A 25846-nucleotide genomic window follows, 5' to 3' on the forward strand; every position below is an offset into this window, starting at 1 on the left:
AGGTGATTTACGGTCAGTCCTTTAATAATTGGACAGTGATTGTTCTGTGGGTGATTTACGGTCAGTCCTTTAATAATTGGATAGTGATTGTTCTGTAGGTGATTTACGGTCAGTCCTTTAATAATTGGACAGTGATTGTTCTGTAGGTGATTTACGGTCAGTCCTTTAATAATTGGATAGTGATTGTTCTGTAGGTGATTTACGGTCAGTCCTTTAATAATTGGACAGTGATTGTTCTGTAGGTGATTTACGGTCAGTCCTTTAATAATTGGACAGTGATTGTTCTGTGGGTGATTTACTGTCAGTCCTTTAATAATTGGACAGTGATTGTTCTGTAGGTGATTTACGGTCAGTCCTTTAATAATTGGACAGTGATTGTTCTGTAGGTGATTTACGGTCAGTCCTTTAATAATAGGACAGTGATTGTTCTGTAGGTGATTTACGGTCAGTCCTTTAATAATTGGACAGTGATTGTTCTGTAGGTGATTTACGGTCAGTCCTTTAATAATTGGACAGTGATTGTTCTGTAGGTGATTTACGGTCAGTCCTTTAATAATTGGACAGTGATTGTTCTGTGGGTGATTTACTGTCAGTCCTTTAATAATAGGACAGTGATTGTTCTGTAGGTGATTTACGGTCAGTCCTTTAATAATTGGACAGCGATTGTTCTGTAGGTGATTTACGGTCAGTCCTTTAATAATTGGACAGTGATTGTTCTGTAGGTGATTTACGGTCAGTCCTTTAATAATAGGACAGTGATTGTTCTGTAGGTGATTTACGGTCAGTCCTTTAATAATTGGCCAGTGATTGTTCTGTAGGTGATTTACGGTCAGTCCTTTAATAATTGGATAGTGATTGTTCTGTAGGTGATTTACGGTCAGTCCTTTAATAATTGGACAGTGATTGTTCTGTCGGTGATTTACGGTCAGTCCTTTAATAATTGGATAGTGATTGTTCTGTAGGTGATTTACGGTGAGTCCTTTAATAATTGGTCAGTGATTGTTCTGTAGGTGATTTACGGTCAGTCCTTTAATAATTGGCCAGTGATTGTTCTGTAGGTGATTTACGGTCAGTCCTTTAATAATTGGACAGTGATTGTTCTGTAGGTGATTTACGGTCAGTCCTTTAATAATTGGACAGTGATTGTTCTGTAGGTGATTTACGGTCAGTCCTTTAATAATTGGATAGTGATTGTTCTGTAGGTGATTTACGGTCAGTCCTTTAATAATTGGACAGTGATTGTTCTGTTGGTAATTTATGTTCAGTCCTTTAATAATTGGACAGTGATTGTTCTGTAGGTGACTTACGGTCAGTCCTTTAATAATTGGACAGTGATTGTTCTGTAGGTGATTTACGGTCAGTCCTTTAATAATTGGCCAGTGATTGTTCTGTAGGTGATTTACGGTGAGTCCTTTAATAATTGGCCAGTGATTGTTCTGTAGGTGATTTACGGTCAGTCCTTTAATAATTGGACAGTGATTGTTCTGTAGGTGATTTACGGTCAGTCCTTTAATAATAGGACAGTGATTGTTCTGTAGGTGATTTACGGTCAGTCCTTTAATAATTGGACAGTGATTGTTCTGTTGGTAATTTATGTTCAGTCCTTTAATAATTGGACAGTGATTGTTCTGTAGGTGATTTACGGTCAGTCCTTTAATAATTGGACAGTGATTGTTCTGTAGGTGATTTACGGTCAGTCCTTTAATAATTGGCCAGTGATTGTTCTGTAGGTGATTTACGGTCAGTCCTTTAATAATTGGATAGTGATTGTTCTGTAGGAGATTTACGGTCAGACCTTTAATAATTGGACAGTGATTGTTCTGTAGGTGATTTACGGTCAGTCCTTTAATAATTGGACAGTGATTTTTCAGTATGTGATTTACGGTCAGTCCTTTAATAATTGGACAGTGATTTTTCTGTAGGTGATTTACGGTCAGTACTTTAATAATTGGACAGTGATTGTTCTGTAGGTGATTTACGGTCAGTCCTTTAATAATTGGACCGTGATTGTTCTGTAGGTGATTTACGGTCAGTCCTTTAATAATTGGACAGTAATTGTTCGGTAGGTGATTTACGGTCAGTCCTTTAATAATTGGCCAGTGATTGTTCTGTAGGTGATTTACGGTCAGTCCTTTAATAATTGGATAGTGATTGTTCTGTAGGTGATTTACGGTCAGTCCTTTAATAATTGGACAGTGATTGTTCTGTAGGTGATTTACGGTCAGTCCTTTAATAATTGGACAGTGATTGTTCTGTGGGTGATTTACTGTCAGTCCTTTAATAATAGGACAGTGATTGTTCTGTAGGTGATTTACGGTCAGTCCTTTAATAATTGGACAGTGATTGTTCTGTAGGTGATTTACGGTCAGTCCTTTAATAATTGGACAGTGATTGTTCTGTAGGTGATTTACTGTCAGTCCTTTAATAATTGGACAGTGATTGTTCTGTAGGTGATTTACGGTCAGTCCTTTAATAATTGGACAGTGATTGTTCTGTGGGTGATTTACGGTCAGTCCTTTAATAATTGGATAGTGATTGTTCTGTAGGTGATTTACGGTCAGTCCTTTAATAATTGGACAGTGATTGTTCTGTAGGTGATTTACGGTCAGTCCTTTAATAATTGGATAGTGATTGTTCTGTAGGTGATTTACGGTCAGTCCTTTAATAATTGGACAGTGATTGTTCTGTAGGTGATTTACGGTCAGTCCTTTAATAATTGGACAGTGATTGTTCTGTGGGTGATTTACTGTCAGTCCTTTAATAATTGGACAGTGATTGTTCTGTAGGTGATTTACGGTCAGTCCTTTAATAATTGGACAGTGATTGTTCTGTAGGTGATTTACGGTCAGTCCTTTAATAATAGGACAGTGATTGTTCTGTAGGTGATTTACGGTCAGTCCTTTAATAATTGGACAGTGATTGTTCTGTAGGTGATTTACGGTCAGTCCTTTAATAATTGGACAGTGATTGTTCTGTAGGTGATTTACGGTCAGTCCTTTAATAATTGGACAGTGATTGTTCTGTGGGTGATTTACTGTCAGTCCTTTAATAATAGGACAGTGATTGTTCTGTAGGTGATTTACGGTCAGTCCTTTAATAATTGGACAGCGATTGTTCTGTAGGTGATTTACGGTCAGTCCTTTAATAATTGGACAGTGATTGTTCTGTAGGTGATTTACGGTCAGTCCTTTAATAATAGGACAGTGATTGTTCTGTAGGTGATTTACGGTCAGTCCTTTAATAATTGGCCAGTGATTGTTCTGTAGGTGATTTACGGTCAGTCCTTTAATAATTGGATAGTGATTGTTCTGTAGGTGATTTACGGTCAGTCCTTTAATAATTGGACAGTGATTGTTCTGTCGGTGATTTACGGTCAGTCCTTTAATAATTGGACAGTGATTGTTCTGTAGGTGATTTACGGTCAGTCCTTAAATAATTGGACAGTGATTGTTCTGTCGGTGATTTACGGTCAGTCCTTTAATAATTGGACAGTGATTGTTCTGTAGGTGATTTACGGTCAGTCCTTTAATAATTGGACAGTGATTGTTCTGTCGGTGATTTACGGTCAGTCCTTTAATAATAGGACAGTGATTTTTCTGTAGGTGATTTACGGTCAGTCCTTTAATAATTGGATAGTGATTGTTCTGTAGGTGATTTACGGTCAGTCCTTTAATAATTGGACAGTGATTGTTCTGTAGGTGATTTACGGTCAGTACTTTAATAATTGGATAGTGATTGTTCTGTAGGTGATTTACGGTGAGTCCTTTAATAATTGGTCAGTGATTGTTCTGTAGGTGATTTACGGTCAGTCCTTTAATAATTGGCCAGTGATTGTTCTGTAGGTGATTTACGGTCAGTCCTTTAATAATTGGCCAGTGATTGTTCTGTAGGTGATTTACGGTGAGTCCTTTAATAATTGGCCAGTGATTGTTCTGTAGGTGATTTACGGTCAGTCCTTTAATAATTGGACAGTGATTGTTCTGTAGGTGATTTACGGTCAGTCCTTTAATAATAGGACAGTGATTGTTCTGTAGGTGATTTACGGTCAGTCCTTTAATAATTGGACAGTGATTGTTCTGTTGGTAATTTATGTTCAGTCCTTTAATAATTGGACAGTGATTGTTCTGTAGGTGATTTACGGTCAGTCCTTTAATAATTGGCCAGTGATTGTTCTGTAGGTGATTTACGGTGAGTCCTTTAATAATTGGCCAGTGATTGTTCTGTAGGTGATTTACGGTCAGTCCTTTAATAATTGGACAGTGATTGTTCTGTAGGTGATTTACGGTCAGTCCTTTAATAATAGGACAGTGATTGTTCTGTAGGTGATTTACGGTCAGTCCTTTAATAATTGGACAGTGATTGTTCTGTTGGTAATTTATGTTCAGTCCTTTAATAATTGGACAGTGATTGTTCTGTAGGTGATTTACGGTCAGTCCTTTAATAATTGGACAGTGATTGTTCTGTAGGTGATTTACGGTCAGTCCTTTAATAATTGGCCAGTGATTGTTCTGTAGGTGATTTACGGTCAGTACTTTAATAATTGGATAGTGATTGTTCTGTAGGAGATTTACGGTCAGACCTTTAATAATTGGACAGTGATTGTTCTGTAGGTGATTTACGGTCAGTCCTTTAATAATTGGACAGTGATTTTTCAGTATGTGATTTACGGTCAGTCCTTTAATAATTGGACAGTGATTTTTCTGTAGGTGATTTACGGTCAGTACTTTAATAATTGGACAGTGATTGTTCTGTAGGTGATTTACGGTCAGTCCTTTAATAATTGGACCGTGATTGTTCTGTAGGTGATTTACGGTCAGTCCTTTAATAATTGGACAGTGATTGTTCTGTAGGTGATTTACGGTCAGTTCTTTAATAATTGGACAGTGATTATTCTGTAGGTGATTTACGGTCAGTTCTTTAATAATTGGACAGTGATTGTTCTGTAGGTGATTTACGGTCAGTCCTTTAATAATTGGACATTGATTGTTCTGTAGGTGATTTACGGTCAGTCCTTTAATAATTGGACAGTGATTGTTCTGTAGGTGATTTACAGTCAGTCCTTTAATAATTGGACAGTGATTGTTCTGTAGGTGATTTACGGTCAGTCCTTTAATAATTGGACCGTGATTGTTCTGTAGGTGATTTACGGTCAGTCCTTCAATAATTGTATAGTGATTGTTCTGTCGGTGATTTACGGTCAGTCCTTTAATAATTGGACAGTGATTGTTCTGTAGGAGATTTACGGTCAGTCCTTTAATAATTGGACTGTGATTGTTCTGTAGGTGATTTACGGTCAGTCCTTCAATAATTGTATAGTGATTGTTCTGTCGGTGATTTACGGTCAGTCCTTTAATAATTGGACAGTGATTGTTCTGTAGGTGATTTACGGTCAGTCCTTTAATAATTGGATAGTGATTGTTCTGTAGGTGATTTACGGTGAGTCCTTTAATAATTGGACAGTGATTGTTCTGTAGGTGATTTACGGTCAGTCCTTTAATAATTGGACAATGATTGTTCTGTAGGTGATTTATGGTCAGTCCTTTAATAATTGGACAGTGATTGTTCTGTAGGTGATTTACGGTCAGTCCTTTAATAATTGTATAGTGATTGTTCTGCAAGTGTTTTACGGTCAGTCCTTTAATAATTGGACAGTGATTGTTCTGTAGGAGATTTACGGTCAGTCCTTTAATAATTGGACCGTGATTGTTCTGTAGGTGATTTACGGTCAGTCCTTTAATAATTGTATAGTGATTGTTCTGCAGGTGTTTTACGGTCAGTCCTTTAATAATTGGACAGTGATTGTTCTGTAGGAGATTTACGGTCAGTCCTTTAATAATTGGACAGTGATTGTTCTGTAGGTGATTTACAGTCAGTACTTTAATAATTGGATAGTGATTGTTCTGTAGGTGATTTACGGTCAGTCCTTTAATAATTGGACAGTGATTGTTCTGTAGGTGATTTACGGTCAGTCCTTTAATAATTGGACAATGATTGTTCTGTAGGTGATTTACGGTCAGTCCTTTAATAATTGGACAGTGATTGTTCTGTAGGTGATTTACGGTCAGTCCTTTAATAATTGGACAGTGATTGTTCTGTAGGTGATTTACGGTCAGTCCTTTAATAATTGGACAGTGATTGTTCTGTAGGTGATTTACGGTCAGTCCTTTAATAATTGGACAGTGATTGTTCTGTAGGTGATTTACGGTCAGTTCTTTAATAATTGGACAGTGATTGTTCTGCAGGTGTTTTACGGTCAGTCCTTTAATAATTGGACAGTGATTGTTCTGTAGGTGATTTACGGTCAGTCCTTTAATAATTGGACAGTGATTGTTCTGTAGGTGATTTACGGTCAGTTCTTTAATAATTGGACAGTGATTGTTCTGCAGGTGTTTTACGGTCAGTCCTTTAATAATTGGACAGTGATTGTTCTGTAGGTGATTTACGGTCAGTTCTTTAATAATTGGACAGTGATTGTTCTGCAGGTGATTTACGGTCAGTCCTTTAATAATTGGACAGTGATTGTTCTGTAGGTGATTTACGGTCAGTTCTTTAATAATTGGACAGTGATTGTTCTGCAGGTGTTTTACGGTCAGTCCTTTAATAATTGGACAGTGATTGTTCTGTAGGTGATTTACGGTCAGTTCTTTAATAATTGGACAGTGATTGTTCTGCAGGTGTTTTACGGTCAGTTCTTTAATAATTGGACAGTGATTGTTCTGCAGGTGATTTACGGTCAGTCCTTTAATAATTGGATAGTGATTGTTCTGTAGGTGTTTTACGGTCACTCCTTTCATAATTGGACAGTGATTGTTCTGTAGGTGATTTACGGTCAGTCCTTTAATAATTGGACAGTGATTGTTCTGTCGATGATTTACGGTCAGTCCTTTAATAATTGGATAGTGATTGTTCTGTAGGTGATTTACGGTCAGTCCTTTAATAATTGGATAGTGATTGTTCTGCAGGTGATTTACGGTCAGTCCTTTAATAATTGGACAGTGATTGTTCTGTAGGTGATTTACGGTCAGTCCTTTAATAGTTGGACAGTGATTGTTCTGTAGGTGATTTACGGTCAGTCCTTTAATAATTGGACAGTGATTGTTCTGTAGGTGATTTACGGTCAGTCCTTTAATAATTGGACAGTGATTGTTCTGTAGGTGATTTACGGTCAGTCCTTTAATAATTGGACAGTGATTGTTCTGTAGGTGATTTACGGTCAGTCCTTTAATAATTGGATAGTGATTGTTCTGTAGGTGTTTTACGGTCACTCCTTTAATAATTGGACAGTGATTGTTCTGTAGGTGATTTACGGTCAGTCCTTTAATAATTGGACAGTGATTGTTCTGTCGATGATTTACGGTCAGTCCTTTAATAATTGGATAGTGATTGTTCTGTAGGTGATTTACGGTCAGTCCTTTAATAATTGGATAGTGATTGTTCTGCAGGTGATTTACGGTCAGTCCTTTAATAATTGGACAGTGATTGTTCTGTAGGTGATTTACGGTCAGTCCTTTAATAGTTGGACAGTGATTGTTCTGTAGGTGATTTACGGTCAGTCCTTTAATAATTGGACAGTGATTGTTCTGTAGGTGATTTACGGTCAGTCCTTTAATAATTGGACAGTGATTGTTCTGTAGGTGATTTACGGTCAGTCCTTTAATAATTGGACAGTGATTGTTCTGTAGGTGATTTACGGTCAGTCCTTTAATAATTGGACAGTGATTGTTCTGTAGGTGATTTACGGTCAGTCCTTTAATAATAGGACAGTGATTGTTCTGTAGGTGATTTACTGTCAGTCCTTTAATAATAGGACAGTGATTGTTCTGTAGGTGATTTACGATCAGTCCTTTAATAATTGGCCAGTGATTGTTCTGTAGGTGATTTACGGTCCGTCCTTTAATAATTGGACAGTGATTGTTCTGTAGGTGATTTACGGTCAGTCCTTTAATAATTGGACAGTGATTGTTCTGTAGGTGATTTACGGTCAGTCCTTTAATAATTGGATAGTGATTGTTCTGTAGGTGATTTACGGTCAGTCCTTTAATAATTGGACAGTGATTGTTCTGTAGGTGATTTACGGTCAGTCCTTTAATAATTGGCCAGTGATTGTTCTGTAGGTGATTTACGGTCAGTCCTTTAATAATTGGATAGTGATTTTTCTGTAGGAGATTTACGGTCAGACCTTTAATAATTGGACAGTGATTGTTCTGTAGGTGATTTACGGTCAGTCCTTTAATAATTGGACAGTGATTTTTCAGTATGTGATTTACGGTCAGTCCTTTAATAATTGGACAGTGATTTTTCTGTAGGTGATTTACGGTCAGTCCTTTAATAATTGGGCAGTGATTGTTCTGTAGGTGATTTACGGTCAGTCCTTTAATAATTGGACAGTGATTGTTCTGTAGGTGATTTACGGTCAGTCCTTTAATAATTGGGCAGTGATTGTTCTGTAGGTGATTTACGGTCAGTCCTTTAATAATTGGACAGTGATTGTTCTGTAGGTGATTTACGGTCAGTCCTTTAATAATTGGACAGTGATTGTTCTGTAGGTGATTTACGGTCAGTCCTTTAATAATTGGATAGTGATTGTTCTGTAGGTGATTTACGGTCAGTACTTTAATAATTGGACAGTGATTGTTCTGTAGGAGATTTACGGTCAGTCCTTTAATAATTGGACCGTGATTGTTCTGTAGGTGATTTACGGTCAGTCCTTCAATAATTGTATAGTGATTGTTCTGTCGGTGATTTACGGTCAGTCCTTTAATAATTGGACAGTGATTGTTCTGTAGGAGATTTACAGTCAGTCCTTTAATAATTGGACAGTGATTGTTCTGTAGGTGATTTACGGTCAGTCCTTTAATAATTGGACAGTGATTGTTCTGTAGGTGATTTACGGTCAGTCCTTTAATAATTGGACAGTGATTGTTCTGTAGGTGATTTACGGTCAGTCCTTTAATAATTGGATAGTGATTGTTCTGTAGGTGATTTACGGTCAGTACTTTAATAATTGGACAGTGATTGTTCTGTAGGAGATTTACGGTCAGTCCTTTAATAATTGGACCGTGATTGTTCTGTAGGTGATTTACGGTCAGTCCTTCAATAATTGTATAGTGATTGTTCTGTCGGTGATTTACGGTCAGTCCTTTAATAATTGGATAGTGATTGTTCTGTAGGTGATTTACGGTCAGTCCTTTAATAATTGGACAGTGATTGTTCTGTAGGTGATTTACGGTCATTCCTTTAATAATTGGACAGTGATTGTTCTGTAGGAGATTTACAGTCAGTCCTTTAATAATTGGACAGTGATTGTTCTGTAGGTGATTTACGGTCAGTCCTTCAATAATTGTATAGTGATTGTTCTGTCGGTGATTTACGGTCAGTCCTTTAATAATTGGACAGTGATTGTTCTGTTGGTGATTTACGGTCAGTCCTTTAATAATTGGATAGTGATTGTTCTGTAGGTGATTTACGGTGAGTCCTTTAATAATTGGACAGTGATTGTTCTGTAGGTGATTTACGGTCAGTCCTTTAATAATTGGACAATGATTGTTCTGTAGGTGATTTATGGTCAGTCCTTTAATAATTGGACAGTGATTGTTCTGTAGGTGATTTACGGTCAGTCCTTTAATAATTGTATAGTGATTGTTCTGCAGGTGTTTTACGGTCAGTCCTTTAATAATTGGACAGTGATTGTTCTGTAGGAGATTTACGGTCAGTCCTTTAATAATTGGACCGTGATTGTTCTGTAGGTGATTTACGGTCAGTCCTTTAATAATTGTATAGTGATTGTTCTGCAGGTGTTTTACGGTCAGTCCTTTAATAATTGGACAGTGATTGTTCTGTAGGAGATTTACGGTCAGTCCTTTAATAATTGGACAGTGATTGTTCTGTAGGTGATTTACGGTCAGTCCTTTAATAATTGGACAGTGATTGTTCTGTAGGTGATTTACAGTCAGTACTTTAATAATTGGATAGTGATTGTTCTGTAGGTGATTTACGGTCAGTCCTTTAATAATTGGACAATGATTGTTCTGTAGGTGATTTACGGTCAGTCCTTTAATAATTGGACAGTGATTGTTCTGTAGGTGATTTACGGTCAGTCCTTTAATAATTGGACAGTGATTGTTCTGTAGCTGATTAACGGTCAGTCCTTTAATAATTGGACAGTGATTGTTCTGTAGGTGATTTACGGTCAGTCCTTTAATAATTGGACAGTGATTGTTCTGTAGGTGATTTACGGTCAGTCCTTTAATAATTGGACAGTGATTGTTCTGTAGGTGATTAACGGTCAGTCCTTTAATAATTGGACAGTGATTGTTCTGTAGGTGATTTACGGTCAGTCCTTTAATAATTGGACAGTGATTGTTCTGTAGGTGATTTACGGTCAGTCCTTTAATAATTGGACAGTGATTGTTCTGTAGGTGATTTACGGTCAGTCCTTTAATAATTGGACAGTGATTGTTCTGTAGGTGATTTACGGTCAGTTCTTTAATAATTGGACAGTGATTGTTCTGTCGGTGATTTACGGTCAGTCCTTTAATAATTGGACAGTGATTGTTCTGTAGGTGATTTACGGTCAGTTCTTTAATAATTGGACAGTGATTGTTCTGTAGGTGATTTACGGTCACTTCTTTAATAATTGGACAGTGATTGTTCTGTAGGTGATTTACGGTCAGTCCTTTAATAATTGGACAGTGATTGTTCTGTAGGTGATTTACGGTCAGTCCTTTAATAATTGGATAGTGATTGTTCTGTAGGTGATTTACGGTCAGTCCTTTAATAATTGGACAGTGATTGTTCTGTAGGTGATTTACGGTCAGTCCTTTAATAATTGGACAGTGATTGTTCTGTAGGTGATTTACGGTCAGTCCTTTAATAATTGGATAGTGATTGTTCTGTAGGTGATTTACGGTCAGTCCTTTAATAATTGGACAGTGATTGTTCTGTAGGTGATTTACGGTCAGTCCTTTAATAATTGGACAGTGATTGTTCTGTAGGTGATTTACGGTCAGTCCTTTAATAATTGGATAGTGATTGTTCTGAAGGTGATTTACTGTCAGTCCTTTAATAATTGGACAGTGATTGTTCTGAAGGTGATTTACGGTCAGTCCTTTAATAATTGGACAGTGATTGTTCTGTAGGTGATTTACGGTCAGTCCTTTAATAATTGGACAGTGATTGTTCTGCAGGTGATTTAAAGTCAGTCCTTTAATAATTGGACAGTGATTGTTCTGTAGGTGATTTACGGTCAGTCCTTTAATAATTGGATAGTGATTGTTCTGTAGGTGATTTACGGTCAGTCCTTTAATAATTGGATAGTGATTGTTCTGTAGGTGATTTACGGTCAGTCCTTTAATAATTGGACAGTGATTGTTCTGTCGGTGATTTACGGTCAGTCCTTTAATAATTGGACAGTGATTGTTCTGTAGGTGATTTACGGTCAGACCTTTAATAATTGGACAGTGATTGTTCTGTAGGTGATTTACGGTCAGTCCTTTAATAATTGGACAGTGATTGTTCTGTCAGTGATTTACGGTCAGTCCTTTAATAATTGGATAGTGATTGTTCTGTAGGTGATTTACGGTCAGTCCTTTAATAATTGGACAGTGATTGTTCTGTAGGTGATTTACGGTCAGTCTTTTAATAATTGGACAGTGATTGTTCTGTAGGTGATTTACGGTCAGTCCTTTAATAATTGGATAGTGATTGTTCTGTAGGTGTTTTACGGTCACTCCTTCAATAATTGGACAGTGATTGTTCTGTAGGTGATTTACGGTCAGTCCTTTAATAATAGGATAGTGATTGTTCTGTAGGTGATTTACGGTCAGTCCTTTAATAATTGGACAGTGATTGTTCTGTCGGTGATTTACGGTCAGTCCTTTAATAATTGGACAGTGATTGTTCTGTAGGTGATTTACGGTCAGTCCTTTAATAATTGTATAGTGATTGTTCTGTAGGTGATTTACGGTCAGTCCTTTAATAATTGGATAGTGATTGTTCTGTAGGTGATTTATGGTCAGTCCTTTAATAATTGGACAGTGATTGTTCTGTAGGTGATTTACGGTCAGTCCTTTAATAATTGGACAGTGATTGTTCTGTAGGTGATTTACGGTCAGTCCTTTAATAATTGGATAGTGATTGTTCTGTAGGTGATTTACGGTCAGTCCTTTAATAATTGGACAGTGATTGTTCTGTAGGTGATTTACGGTCAGTCTTTTAATAATTGGACAGTGATTGTTCTGTAGGTGATTTACGGTCAGTCCTTTAATAATTGGATAGTGATTGTTCTGTAGGTGTTTTACGGTCACTCCTTCAATAATTGGACAGTGATTGTTCTGTAGGTGATTTACGGTCAGTCCTTTAATAATTGGATAGTGATTGTTCTGTAGGTGATTTACGGTCAGTCCTTTAATAATTGTATAGTGATTGTTCTGTAGGTGATTTACGGTCAGTCCTTTAATAATTGGACAGTGATTGTTCTGTAGGAGATTTACAGTCAGTCCTTTAATAATTGGACAGTGATTGTTCTGTAGGTGATTTACAGTCAGTCCTTTAATAATTGGACAGTGATTGTTCTGTGGGTGATTTACTGTCAGTCCTTTAATAATAGGATAGTGATTGTTCTGTAGGTGATTTACGGTCAGTCCTTTAATAATTGGACAGTGATTGTTCTGTAGGTGATTTACAGTCAGTCCTTTAATAATTGGACAGTGATTGTTCTGTGGGTGATTTACTGTCAGTCCTTTAATAATAGGACAGTGATTGTTCTGTAGGTGATTTACGGTCAGTCCTTTAATAATTGGACAGTGATTGTTCTGTAGGTGATTTACGGTCAGTCCTTTAATAATTGGACAGTGATTGTTCTGTAGGTGATTTACGGTCAGTCCTTTATTAATTGGACAGTGATTGTTCTGTAGGTGATTTACGGTCAGTCCTTTAATAATTGGACAGTGATTGTTCTGTGGGTGATTTACGGTCAGTCCTTTAATAATTGGATAGTGATTGTTCTGTAGGTGATTTACGGTCAGTCCTTTAATAATTGGACAGTGATTGTTCTGTAGGTGATTTACGGTCAGTCCTTTAATAATTGGATAGTGATTGTTCTGTAGGTGATTTACGGTCAGTCCTTTAATAATTGGACAGTGATTGTTCTGTAGGTGATTTACGGTCAGTCCTTTAATAATTGGACAGTGATTGTTCTGTGGGTGATTTACTGTCAGTCCTTTAATAATAGGACAGTGATTGTTCTGTAGGTGATTTACGGTCAGTCCTTTAATAATTGGACAGTAATTGTTCTGTAGGTGATTTACGGTCAGTCCTTTAATAATTGGACAGTGATTGTTCTGTAGGTGATTTACGGTCAGTCCTTTAATAATTGGACAGTGATTGTTCTGTGGGTGATTTACTGTCAGTCCTTTAATAATAGGACAGTGATTGTTCTGTAGGTGATTTACGGTCAGTCCTTTAATAATTGGACAGTGATTGTTCTGTAGGTGATTTACGGTCAGTCCTTTAATAATTGGACAGTGATTGTTCTGTAGGTGATTTACGGTCAGTCCTTTAATAATAGGACAGTGATTGTTCTGTAGGTGATTTACGGTCAGTCCTTTAATAATTGGCCAGTGATTGTTCTGTAGGTGATTTACGGTCAGTCCTTTAATAATTGGATAGTGATTGTTCTGTAGGTGATTTACGGTCAGTCCTTTAATAATTGGATAGTGATTGTTCTGTCGGTGATTTACGGTCAGTCCTTTAATAATAGGACAGTGATTGTTCTGTAGGTGATTTACGGTCAGTCCTTTAATAATTGGACAGTGATTGTTCTGTAGGTGATTTACGGTCAGTCCTTTAATAATTGGACAGTGATTGTTCTGTGGGTGATTTACTGTCAGTCCTTTAATAATAGGACAGTGATTGTTCTGTAGGTGATTTACGGTCAGTCCTTTAATAATTGGCCAGTGATTGTTCTGTAGGTGATTTACGGTCAGTCCTTTAATAATTGGACAGTGATTGTTCTGTAGGTGATTTACGGTCAGTCCTTTAATAATTGGACAGTAATTGTTCTGTAGGTGATTTACTGTCAGTCCTTTAATAATAGGACAGTGATTGTTCTGTAGGTGATTTACGGTCAGTCCTTTAATAATTGGACAGTGATTGTTCAGTAGGTGATTTACGGTCAGTCCTTTAATAATTGGATAGTGATTGTTCTGTAGGTGATTTACGGTCAGTCCTTTAATAATTGGATAGTGATTGTTCTGTCGGTGATTTACGGTCAGTCCTTTAATAATTGGACAGTGATTGTTCTGTCGGTGATTTACGGTCAGTCCTTTAATAATTGGACAGTGATTGTTCTGTAGGTGATTTACAGTCAGTCCTTTAATAATTGGATAGTGATTGTTCTGTAGGTGATTTACGGTCAGTCCTTTAATAATTGGACAGTGATTGTTCTGTTGGTAATTTATGTTCAGTCCTTTAATAATTGGACAGTGATTGTTCTGTAGGTGATTTACGGTCAGTCCTTTAATAATTGGACAGTGATTGTTCTGTAGGTGATTTACGGTCAGTCCTTTAATAATTGGCCAGTGATTGTTCTGTAGGTGATTTACGGTCAGTCCTTTAATAATTGGATAGTGATTGTTCTGTAGGAGATTTACGGTCAGACCTTTAATAATTGGACAGTGATTGTTCTGTAGGTGATTTACGGTCAGTCCTTTAATAATTGGACAGTGATTGTTCTGTTGGTAATTTATGTTCAGTCCTTTAATAATTGGACAGTGATTGTTCTGTAGGTGATTTACGGTCAGTCCTTTAATAATTGGACAGTGATTGTTCTGTAGGTGATTTACGGTCAGTCCTTTAATAATTGGCCAGTGATTGTTCTGTAGGTGATTTACGGTCAGTCCTTTAATAATTGGATAGTGATTGTTCTGTAGGAGATTTACGGTCAGACCTTTAATAATTGGACAGTGATTGTTCTGTAGGTGATTTACTGTCAGTCCTTTAATAATTGGATAGTGATTGTTCTGTAGGTGATCTACGGTCAGTCCTTTAATAATTGGATAGTGATTGTTGTGTAGGTGATTTACGGTCAGTCCTTTAATAATTGGATAGTGATTGTTCTGTAGGTGATTTACTGTCAGTCCTTTAATAATTGGATAGTGATTGTTGTGTAGGTGATCTACGGTCAGTCCTTTAATAATTGGATAGTGATTGTTCTGTAGGTGATCTACGGTCAGTCCTTTAATAATTGGATAGTGATTGTTGTGTAGGTGATTTACGGTCAGTCCTTTAATAATTGGATAGTGATTGTTGTGTAGGTGATTTACTGTCAGTCCTTTAATAATTGGACAGTGATTGTTCTGTAGGTGATTTACAGTCAGTCCTTTAATAATTGGATAGTGATTGTTCTGTAGGTGATTTACAGTCAGTCCTTTAATAATTGGATAGTGATTGTTCTGTAGGTGATCTACGGTCAGTCCTTTAATAATTGGATAGTGATTGTTGTGTAGGTGATTTACGGTCAGTCCTTTAATAATTGGACAGTGATTGTTCTGTAGGTGATTTACGGTCAGTCCTTTAATAATTGGACAGTGATTGTTCTGTAGGTGATTTACTGTCAGTCCTTTAATAATTGGACAGTGATTTTTCTGTAGGTGATTTACGGTCAGTCCTTTAATAATTAGACAGTGATTGTTCTGTAGGTGATTTACGGTCAGTACTTTAATAATTGGACAGTGATTGTTGTGTAGGTGATTTACTGTCAGTCCTTTAATAATTGGACAGTGATTTTTCTGTAGGTGATTTACGGTCAGTCCTTTAATAATTGGATAGTGATTGTTCTGAAGGTGATTTACGGTCAGTCCTTTAATAATTGGATAGTGATTGTTCTGTAGGTGATTTACGGTCAGTCCTTTAATAATTGGATAGTGATTGTTCTGTAGGTGATTTACGGTCAGTCCTTTAATAATTGGACAGTGATTGTTCTGTAGGTGATTTACGGTCAGTCCTTTAATAATTGGATAGTGATTGTTGTGTAGGTGATTTACTGTCAGTCCTTTAATAATTGGACAGTGATTTTTCTGTAGGTGATTTACGGTCAGTACTTTAATAATTGGACAGTGATTGTTCTGTAGGTGATTTACGGTCAGTCCTTTAATAATTGGACCGTGATTGTTCTGTAGGTGATTTACGGTGAGTCCTTTAATAATTGGACAGTGATTGTTCTGTAGGTGTTTTACTGTCAGTCCTTTAATAATTGGACAGTGATTGTTCTGTAGGTGATTTACGGTCAGACCTTTAATAATTGGACAGTGTTTGTTCTGTAGGTGATTCACGGTCAGACCTTTAATAATTGGACAGTGATTGTTCTGTAGGTGATTTACGGTCAGTCCTTTAATAATTGGACAGTGATTGTTCTGTAGGTGATTTACAGTCAGTCCTTTAATAATTGGACAGTGATTGTTCTGTAGGTGATTTACGGTCAGTTCTTTAATAATTGGACAGTGATTGTTCTGTAGGTGATTTACGGTCAGTCCTTTAATAATTGGACCGTGATTGTTCTGTAGGTGATTTACAGTCAGTCCTTTAATAATTGGACAGTGATTGTTCTGTAGGTGATTTACGGTCAGTTCTTTAATAATTGGACAGTGATTGTTCTGTAGGTGATTTACGGTCAGTCCTTTAATAATTGGACCGTGATTGTTCTGTAGGTGATTTACGGTCAGTCCTTTAATAATTGGACAGTGATTGTTCTGTAGGTGATTCACGGTCAGTCCTTTAATAATTGGACAGTGATTGTTCTGTAGGTGATTTACGGTCAGTCCTTTAATAATTGGACCCTGATTGTTCTGTAGGTGATTTACGGTCAGTCCTTTAATAATTGGACAGTGATTGTTCTGTAGGTGATTTACGGTCAGTCCTTTAATAATTGGATAGTGATTGTTCTGTAGGTGATTTACGGTCAGTCCTTTAATAATTGGACTGTGATTGTTCTGTAGGTGATTTACGGTCAGTCCTTTAATAATTGGATAGTGATTGTTCTGTAGGTGATTTACGGTCAGTCCTTTAATAATTGGACAGTGATTATTCTGTAGGTGATTTACGGTCAGTTCTTTAATAATTGGACAGTGATTGTTCTGTAGGTGATTTACGGTCAGTCCTTTAATAATTGGACCGTGATTGTTCTGTAGGTGATTTACGGTCAGTCCTTCAATAATTGTATAGTGATTGTTCTGTAGGTGATTTACGGTCAGTCCTTTAATAATTGGACCGTGATTGTTCTGTAGGTGATTTACGGTCAGTCCTTCAATAATTGTATAGTGATTGTTCTGTAGGTGATTTACGGTCAGTCCTTCAATAATTGTATAGTGATTGTTCTGTAGGTGATTTACGGTCAGTCCTTTAATAATTGGACAGTGATTGTTCTGTCGGTGATTTACGGTCAGTCCTTTAATAATTGGACAGTGATTGTTCTGTAGGAGATTTACGGTCAGTCCTTTAATAATTGGACTGTGATTGTTCTGTAGGTGATTTACGGTCAGTCCTTCAATAATTGTATAGTGATTGTTCTGTCGGTGATTTACGGTCAGTCCTTTAATAATTGGACAGTGATTGTTCTGTAGGTGATTTACGGTCAGTCCTTTAATAATTGGACAATGATTGTTCTGTAGGTGATTTATGGTCAGTCCTTTAATAATTGGACAGTGATTGTTCTGTAGGTGATTTACGGTCAGTCCTTTAATAATTGGACAGTGATTGTTCTGTAGGTGATTTACGGTCAGTCCTTTAATAATTGGACAGTGATTGTTCTTTAGGTGATTTACGGTCAGTCCTTTAATAATTGGACAGTGATTGTTCTGTAGGTGATTTACGGTCAGTCCTTTAATAATTGGACAATGATTGTTCTGTAGGTGATTTATGGTCAGTCCTTTAATAATTGGACAGTGATTGTTCTGTAGGTGATTTACGGTCAGTCCTTTAATAATTGGACAGTGATTGTTCTGTAGGTGATTTACAGTCAGTCCTTTAATAATTGTATAGTGATTGTTCTGCAAGTGTTTTACGGTCAGTCCTTTAATAATTGGACAGTGATTGTTCTGTAGGAGATTTACGGTCAGTCCTTTAATAATTGGACCGTGATTGTTCTGTAGGTGATTTACGGTCAGTCCTTTAATAATTGTATAGTGATTGTTCTGCAGGTGTTTTACGGTCAGTCCTTTAATAATTGGACAGTGATTGTTCTGTAGGAGATTTACGGTCAGTCCATTTATAATTGGACAGTGATTGTTCTGTAGGTGATTTACAGTCAGTCCTTTCATAATTGGATAGTGATTGTTCTGCAGGTGTTTTACGGTCAGTCCTTTAATAATTGGATAGTGATTGTTCTGTAGGTGATTTACGGTCAGTCCTTTAATAATTGGACAGTGATTGTTCTGTAGGTGATTTACGGTCAGTCCTTTAATAATTGGACAATGATTGTTCTGTAGGTGATTTACGGTCAGTCCTTTAATAATTGGACAGTGATTGTTCTGTAGGTGATTTACGGTCAGTCCTTTAATAATTGGACAGTGATTGTTCTGTAGGTGATTTACGGTCAGTCCTTTAATAATTGGACAGTGATTGTTCTGTAGGTGATTTACGGTCAGTCCTTTAATAATTGGACAGTGATTGTTCTGTAGGTGATTTACGGTCAGTTCTTTAATAATTGGACAGTGATTGTTCTGCAGGTGTTTTACGGTCAGTCCTTTAATAATTGGACAGTGATTGTTCTGTAGGAGATTTACGGTCAGTCCTTTAATAATTGGACAGTGATTGTTCTGTAGGTGATTTACGGTCAGTCCTTTAATAATTGGATAGTGATTGTTCTGTAGGTGTTTTACGGTCACTCCTTTAATAATTGGACAGTGATTGTTCTGTAGGTGATTTACGGTCAGTCCTTTAATAATTGGACAGTGATTGTTCTGTCGATGATTTACGGTCAGTCCTTTAATAATTGGATAGTGATTGTTCTGTAGGTGATTTACGGTCAGTCCTTTAATAATTGGATAGTGATTGTTCTGCAGGTGATTTACGGTCAGTCCTTTAATAATTGGACAGTGATTGTTCTGTAGGTGATTTACGGTCAGTCCTTTAATAGTTGGACAGTGATTGTTCTGTAGGTGATTTACGGTCAGTCCTTTAATAATTGGACAGTGATTGTTCTGTAGGTGATTTACGGTCAGTCCTTTAATAATTGGACAGTGATTGTTCTGTAGGTGATTTACGGTCAGTCCTTTAATAATTGGACAGTGATTGTTCTGTAGGTGATTTACGGTCAGTCCTTTAATAATTGGATAGTGATTGTTCTGTAGGTGTTTTACGGTCACTCCTTTAATAATTGGACAGTGATTGTTCTGTAGGTGATTTACGGTCAGTCCTTTAATAATTGGACAGTGATTGTTCTGTCGATGATTTACGGTCAGTCCTTTAATAATTGGATAGTGATTGTTCTGTAGGTGATTTACGGTCAGTCCTTTAATAATTGGATAGTGATTGTTCTGCAGGTGATTTACGGTCAGTCCTTTAATAATTGGACAGTGATTGTTCTGTAGGTGATTTACGGTCAGTCCTTTAATAGTTGGACAGTGATTGTTCTGTAGGTGATTTACGGTCAGTCCTTTAATAATTGGACAGTGATTGTTCTGTAGGTGATTTACGGTCAGTCCTTTAATAATTGGACAGTGATTGTTCTGTAGGTGATTTACGGTCAGTCCTTTAATAATTGGACAGTGATTGTTCTGTAGGTGATTTACGGTCAGTCCTTTAATAATTGGACAGTGATTGTTCTGTAGGTGATTTACGGTCAGTCCTTTAATAATAGGACAGTGATTGTTCTGTAGGTGATTTACTGTCAGTCCTTTAATAATAGGACAGTGATTGTTCTGTAGGTGATTTACGGTCAGTCCTTTAATAATTGGCCAGTGATTGTTCTGTAGGTGATTTACGGTCCGTCCTTTAATAATTGGACAGTGATTGTTCTGTAGGTGATTTACGGTCAGTCCTTTAATAATTGGACAGTGATTGTTCTGTAGGTGATTTACGGTCAGTCCTTTAATAATTGGATAGTGATTGTTCTGTAGGTGATTTAAGATCAGTCCTTTAATAATTGGACAGTGATTGTTCTGTAGGTGTTTTACGGTCAGTCCTTTAATAATTGGACAGTGATTGTTCTGTCGGTGATTTACGGTCAGTCCTTTAATAATTGGACAGTGATTGTTCTGTAGGTGATTTACGGTCAGTCCTTTAATAATTGGACAGTGATTGTTCTGTAGGTGATTTACGGTCAGTTCTTTAATAATTGGACAGTGATTGTTCTGTAGGTGATTTACGGTCAGTCCTTTAATAATTGGACAGTGATTGTTCTGTAGGTGATTTACGGTCAGTCCTTTAATAATTGGACAGTGATTGTTCTGTAGGTGATTTACGGTCAGTCCTTTAATAATTGGACAGTGATTGTTCTGTAGGTGATTTACGGTCAGTTCTTTAATAATTGGACAGTGATTGTTCTGTAGGTGATTTACGGTCAGTCCTTTAATAATTGGACAGTGATTGTTCTGTTGGTAATTTATGGTCAGTCCTTTAATAATTGGACAGTGATTGTTCTGTAGGTGATTTACGGTCAGTCCTTTAATAATTGGACAGTGATTGTTCTGTAGGTGATTTACGGTCAGTCCTTTAATAATTGGACAGTGATTGTTCTGTAGGTGATTTACGGTCAGTCCTTTAATAATTGGATAGTGATTGTTCTGTAGGTGATTTAAGATCAGTCCTTTAATAATTGGACAGTGATTGTTCTGTAGGTGATTTACGGTCAGTCCTTTAATAATTGGACAGTGATTGTTCTGTAGGTGATTTACGGTCAGTCCTTTAATAATTGGACAGTGATTGTTCTGTAGGTGATTTACGGTCAGTCCTTTAATAATTGGCCAGTGATTGTTCTGTAGGTGATTTACGGTCAGTCCTTTAATAATTGGATAGTGATTTTTCTGTAGGAGATTTACGGTCAGACCTTTAATAATTGGACAGTGATTGTTCTGTAGGTGATTTACGGTCAGTCCTTTAATAATTGGACAGTGATTTTTCAGTATGTGATTTACGGTCAGTCCTTTAATAATTGGACAGTGATTGTTCTGTAGGTGATTTACGGTCAGTCCTTTAATAATTGGATAGTGATTGTTCTGTAGGTGATTTACGGTGAGTCCTTTAATAATTGACAGTGATTGTTCTGTAGGTGATTTACGGTCCGTCCTTTAATAATTGGACAGTGATTGTTCTGTAGGTGATTTACGGTGAGTCCTTTAATAATTGGACTGTGATTGTTCTGTAGGTGATTTACGGTCAGTCCTTTAATAATTGACAGTGATTGTTCTGTAGGTGATTTACGGTCCGTCCTTTAATAATTGGACAGTGATTGTTCTGTAGGTGATTTACGGTCAGTCCTTTAATAATTGGACAGTGATTGTTCTGTAGGTGATTTACGGTCAGTCCTTTAATAATTGGATAGTGATTGTTCTGTAGGTGATTTACGGTCAGTCCTTTAATAATTGGACAGTGATTGTTCTGTTGGTAATTTATGGTCAGTCCTTTAATAATTGGACAGTGATTGTTCTGTAGGTGATTTACGGTCAGTCCTTTAATAATTGGACAGTGATTGTTCTGTGGGTGATTTACGGTCAGTCCTTTAATAATTGGACAGTGATTGTTCTGTAGGTGATTTACGGTCAGTCCTTTAATAATTGGATAGTGATTTTTCTGTAGGAGATTTACGGTCAGACCTTTAATAATTGGACAGTGATTGTTCTGTAGGTGATTTACGGTCAGTCCTTTAATAATTGGACAGTGATTTTTCAGTATGTGATTTACGGTCAGTCCTTTAATAATTGGCCAGTGATTGTTCTGTAGGTGATTTACGGTCAGTCCTTTAATAATTGGACAGTGATTTTTCTGTAGGAGATTTACGGTCAGACCTTTAATAATTGACAGTGATTGTTCTGTAGGTGATTTATGGTCAGTCCTTTAATAATTGGACAGTGATTTTTCTGTAGGTGATTTACGGTCAGTCCTTTAATAATTGGGCAGTGATTGTTCTGTAGGTGATTTACGGTCAGTCCTTTAATAATTGGACAGTGATTGTTCTGTAGGTGATTTACGGTCAGTCCTTTAATAATTGGGCAGTGATTGTTCTGTAGGTGATTTACGGTCAGTCCTTTAATAATTGGACAGTGATTGTTCTGTAGGTGATTTACGGTCAGTCCTTTAATAATTGGACAGTGATTGTTCTGTAGGTGATTTACGGTCAGTCCTTTAATAATTGGATAGTGATTGTTCTGTAGGTGATTTACGGTCAGTACTTTAATAATTGGACAGTGATTGTTCTGTAGGAGATTTACGGTCAGTCCTTTAATAATTGGACCGTGATTGTTCTGTAGGTGATTTACGGTCAGTCCTTCAATAATTGTATAGTGATTGTTCTGTCGGTGATTTACGGTCAGTCCTTTAATAATTGGACAGTGATTGTTCTGTAGGAGATTTACAGTCAGTCCTTTAATAATTGGACAGTGATTGTTCTGTAGGTGATTTACGGTCAGTCCTTTAATAATTGGACAGTGATTGTTCTGTAGGTGATTTACGGTCAGTCCTTTAATAATTGGACAGTGATTGTTCTGTAGGTGATTTACGGTCAGTCCTTTAATAATTGGATAGTGATTGTTCTGTAGGTGATTTACGGTCAGTACTTTAATAATTGGACAGTGATTGTTCTATAGGAGATTTACGGTCAGTCCTTTAATAATTGGACCGTGATTGTTCTGTAGGTGATTTACGGTCAGTCCTTCAATAATTGTATAGTGATTGTTCTGTCGGTGATTTACGGTCAGTCCTTTAATAATTGGACAGTGATTGTTCTGTAGGAGATTTACAGTCAGTCCTTTAATAATTGGACAGTGATTGTTCTGTAGGTGATTTACGGTCAGTCCTTCAATAATTGTATAGTGATTGTTCTGTCGGTGATTTACGGTCAGTCCTTTAATAATTGGACAGTGATTGTTCTGTAGGTGATTTACGGTCAGTCCTTTAATAATTGGATAGTGATTGTTCTGTAGGTGATTTACGGTGAGTCCTTTAATAATTGGACAGTGATTGTTCTGTAGGTGATTTACGGTCAGTCCTTTAATAATTGGACAATGATTGTTCTGTAGGTGATTTATGGTCAGTCCTTTAATAATTGGACAGTGATTGTTCTGTAGTTGATTTACGGTCAGTCCTTTAATAATTGTATAGTGATTGTTCTGCAGGTGTTTTACGGTCAGTCCTTTAATAATTGGACAGTGATTGTTCTGTAGGAGATTTACGGTCAGTCCTTTAATAATTGGACCGTGATTGTTCTGTAGGTGATTTACGGTCAGTCCTTTAATAATTGTATAGTGATTGTTCTGCAGGTGTTTTACGGTCAGTCCTTTAATAATTGGACAGTGATTGTTCTGTAGGAGATTTACGGTCAGTCCTTTAATAATTGGACAGTGATTGTTCTGTAGGTGATTTACGGTCAGTCCTTTAATAATTGGACAGTGATTGTTCTGTAGGTGATTTACAGTCAGTACTTTAATAATTGGATAGTGATTGTTCTGTAGGTGATTTACGGTCAGTCCTTTAATAATTGGACAGTGATTGTTCTGTAGGTGATTTACGGTCAGTCCTTTAATAATTGGACAATGATTGTTCTGTAGGTGATTTACGGTCAGTCCTTTAATAATTGGACAGTGATTGTTCTGTAGGTGATTTACGGTCAGTCCTTTAATAATTGGACAATGATTGTTCTGTAGGTGATTTACGGTCAGTCCTTTAATAATTGGACAGTGATTGTTCTGTAGGTGATTTACGGTCAGTCCTTTAATAATTGGACAGTGATTGTTCTGTAGGTGATTTACGGTCAGTCCGTTAATAATTGGACAGTGATTGTTCTGTAGGTGATTAACGGTCAGTCCTTTAATAATTGGACAGTGATTGTTCTGTAGGTGATTTACGGTCAGTCCTTTAATAATTGGACAGTGATTGTTCTGTAGGTGATTTACGGTCAGTCCTTTAATAATTGGACAGTGATTGTTCTGTAGGTGATTTACGTTCAGTCCTTTAATAATTGGACAGTGATTGTTCTGTAGGTGATTTACGGTCAGTCCATTAATAATTGGACAGTGATTGTTCTGTAGGTGATTTACGGTCAGACCTTTAATAATTGGACAGTGATTGTTCTGTAGGTGATTTACGGTCAGTCCTTTAATAATTGGACAGTGATTGTTCTGTAGGTGATTTACGGTCAGTCCTTTAATAATTGGACAGTGATTGTTCTGTAGGTGATTTACGGTCAGTCCTTTAATAATTGGACAGTGATTGTTCTGTAGGTGATTTACGGTCAGTCCTTTAATAATTGGACAGTGATTGTTCTGTAGGTGATTTACGGTCAGTTCTTTAATAATTGGACAGTGATTGTTCTGTCGGTGATTTACGGTCAGTCCTTTAATAATTGGACAGTGATTGTTCTGTAGGTGATTTACGGTCAGTTCTTTAATAATTGGACAGTGATTGTTCTGTAGGTGATTTACGGTCAGTTCTTTAATAATTGGACAGTGATTGTTCTGTAGGTGATTTGCGGTCAGTCCTTTAATAATTGGACAGTGATTGTTCTGTAGGTGATTTACGGTCAGTCCTTTAATAATTGGATAGTGATTGTTCTGTAGGTGATTTACGGTCAGTCCTTTAATAATTGGACAGTGATTGTTCTGTAGGTGATTTACGGTCAGTCCTTTAATAATTGGACAGTGATTGTTCTGTAGGTGATTTAAAGTCAGTCCTTTAATAATTGGACAGTGATTGTTCTGTAGGTGATTTACGGTCAGTCCTTTAATAATTGGATAGTGATTGTTCTGTAGGTGATTTACGGTCAGTCCTTTAATAATTGGATAGTGATTGTTCTGTAGGTGATTTACGGTCAGTCCTTTAATAATTGGACAGTGATTGTTCTGTCGGTGATTTACGGTCAGTCCTTTAATAATTGGACAGTGATTGTTCTGTAGGTGATTTACGGTCAGACCTTTAATAATTGGACAGTGATTGTTCTGTAGGTGATTTACGGTCAGTCCTTTAATAATTGGACAGTGATTGTTCTGTCAGTGATTTACGGTCAGTCCTTTAATAATTGGATAGTGATTGTTCTGTAGGTGATTTACGGTCAGTCCTTTAATAATTGGACAGTGATTGTTCTGTAGGTGATTTACGGTCAGTCTTTTAATAATTGGACAGTGATTGTTCTGTAGGTGATTTACGGTCAGTCCTTTAATAATTGGATAGTGATTGTTCTGTAGGTGTTTTACGGTCACTCCTTCAATAATTGGACAGTGATTGTTCTGCAGGTGATTTACGGTCAGTCCTTTAATAATTGGACAGTGATTGTTCTGTAGGTGATTTACGGTCAGTCCTTTAATAATTGGATAGTGATTGTTCTGTAGGTGATTTACGGTCAGTCCTTTAATAATTGGACAGTGATTGTTCTGTAGGTGATTTACGGTCAGTCTTTTAATAATTGGACAGTGATTGTTCTGTAGGTGATTTACGGTCAGTCCTTTAATAATTGGATAGTGATTGTTCTGTAGGTGTTTTACGGTCACTCCTTCAATAATTGGACAGTGATTGTTCTGTAGGTGATTTACGGTCAGTCCTTTAATAATTGGATAGTGATTGTTCTGTAGGTGATTTACGGTCAGTCCTTTAATAATTGTATAGTGATTGTTCTGTAGGTGATTTACGGTCAGTCCTTTAA

This window comes from Heterodontus francisci, unplaced genomic scaffold (assembly GCF_036365525.1).
Source record: "Heterodontus francisci isolate sHetFra1 unplaced genomic scaffold, sHetFra1.hap1 HAP1_SCAFFOLD_231, whole genome shotgun sequence".
Taxonomy (NCBI): domain Eukaryota; kingdom Metazoa; phylum Chordata; class Chondrichthyes; order Heterodontiformes; family Heterodontidae; genus Heterodontus; species Heterodontus francisci.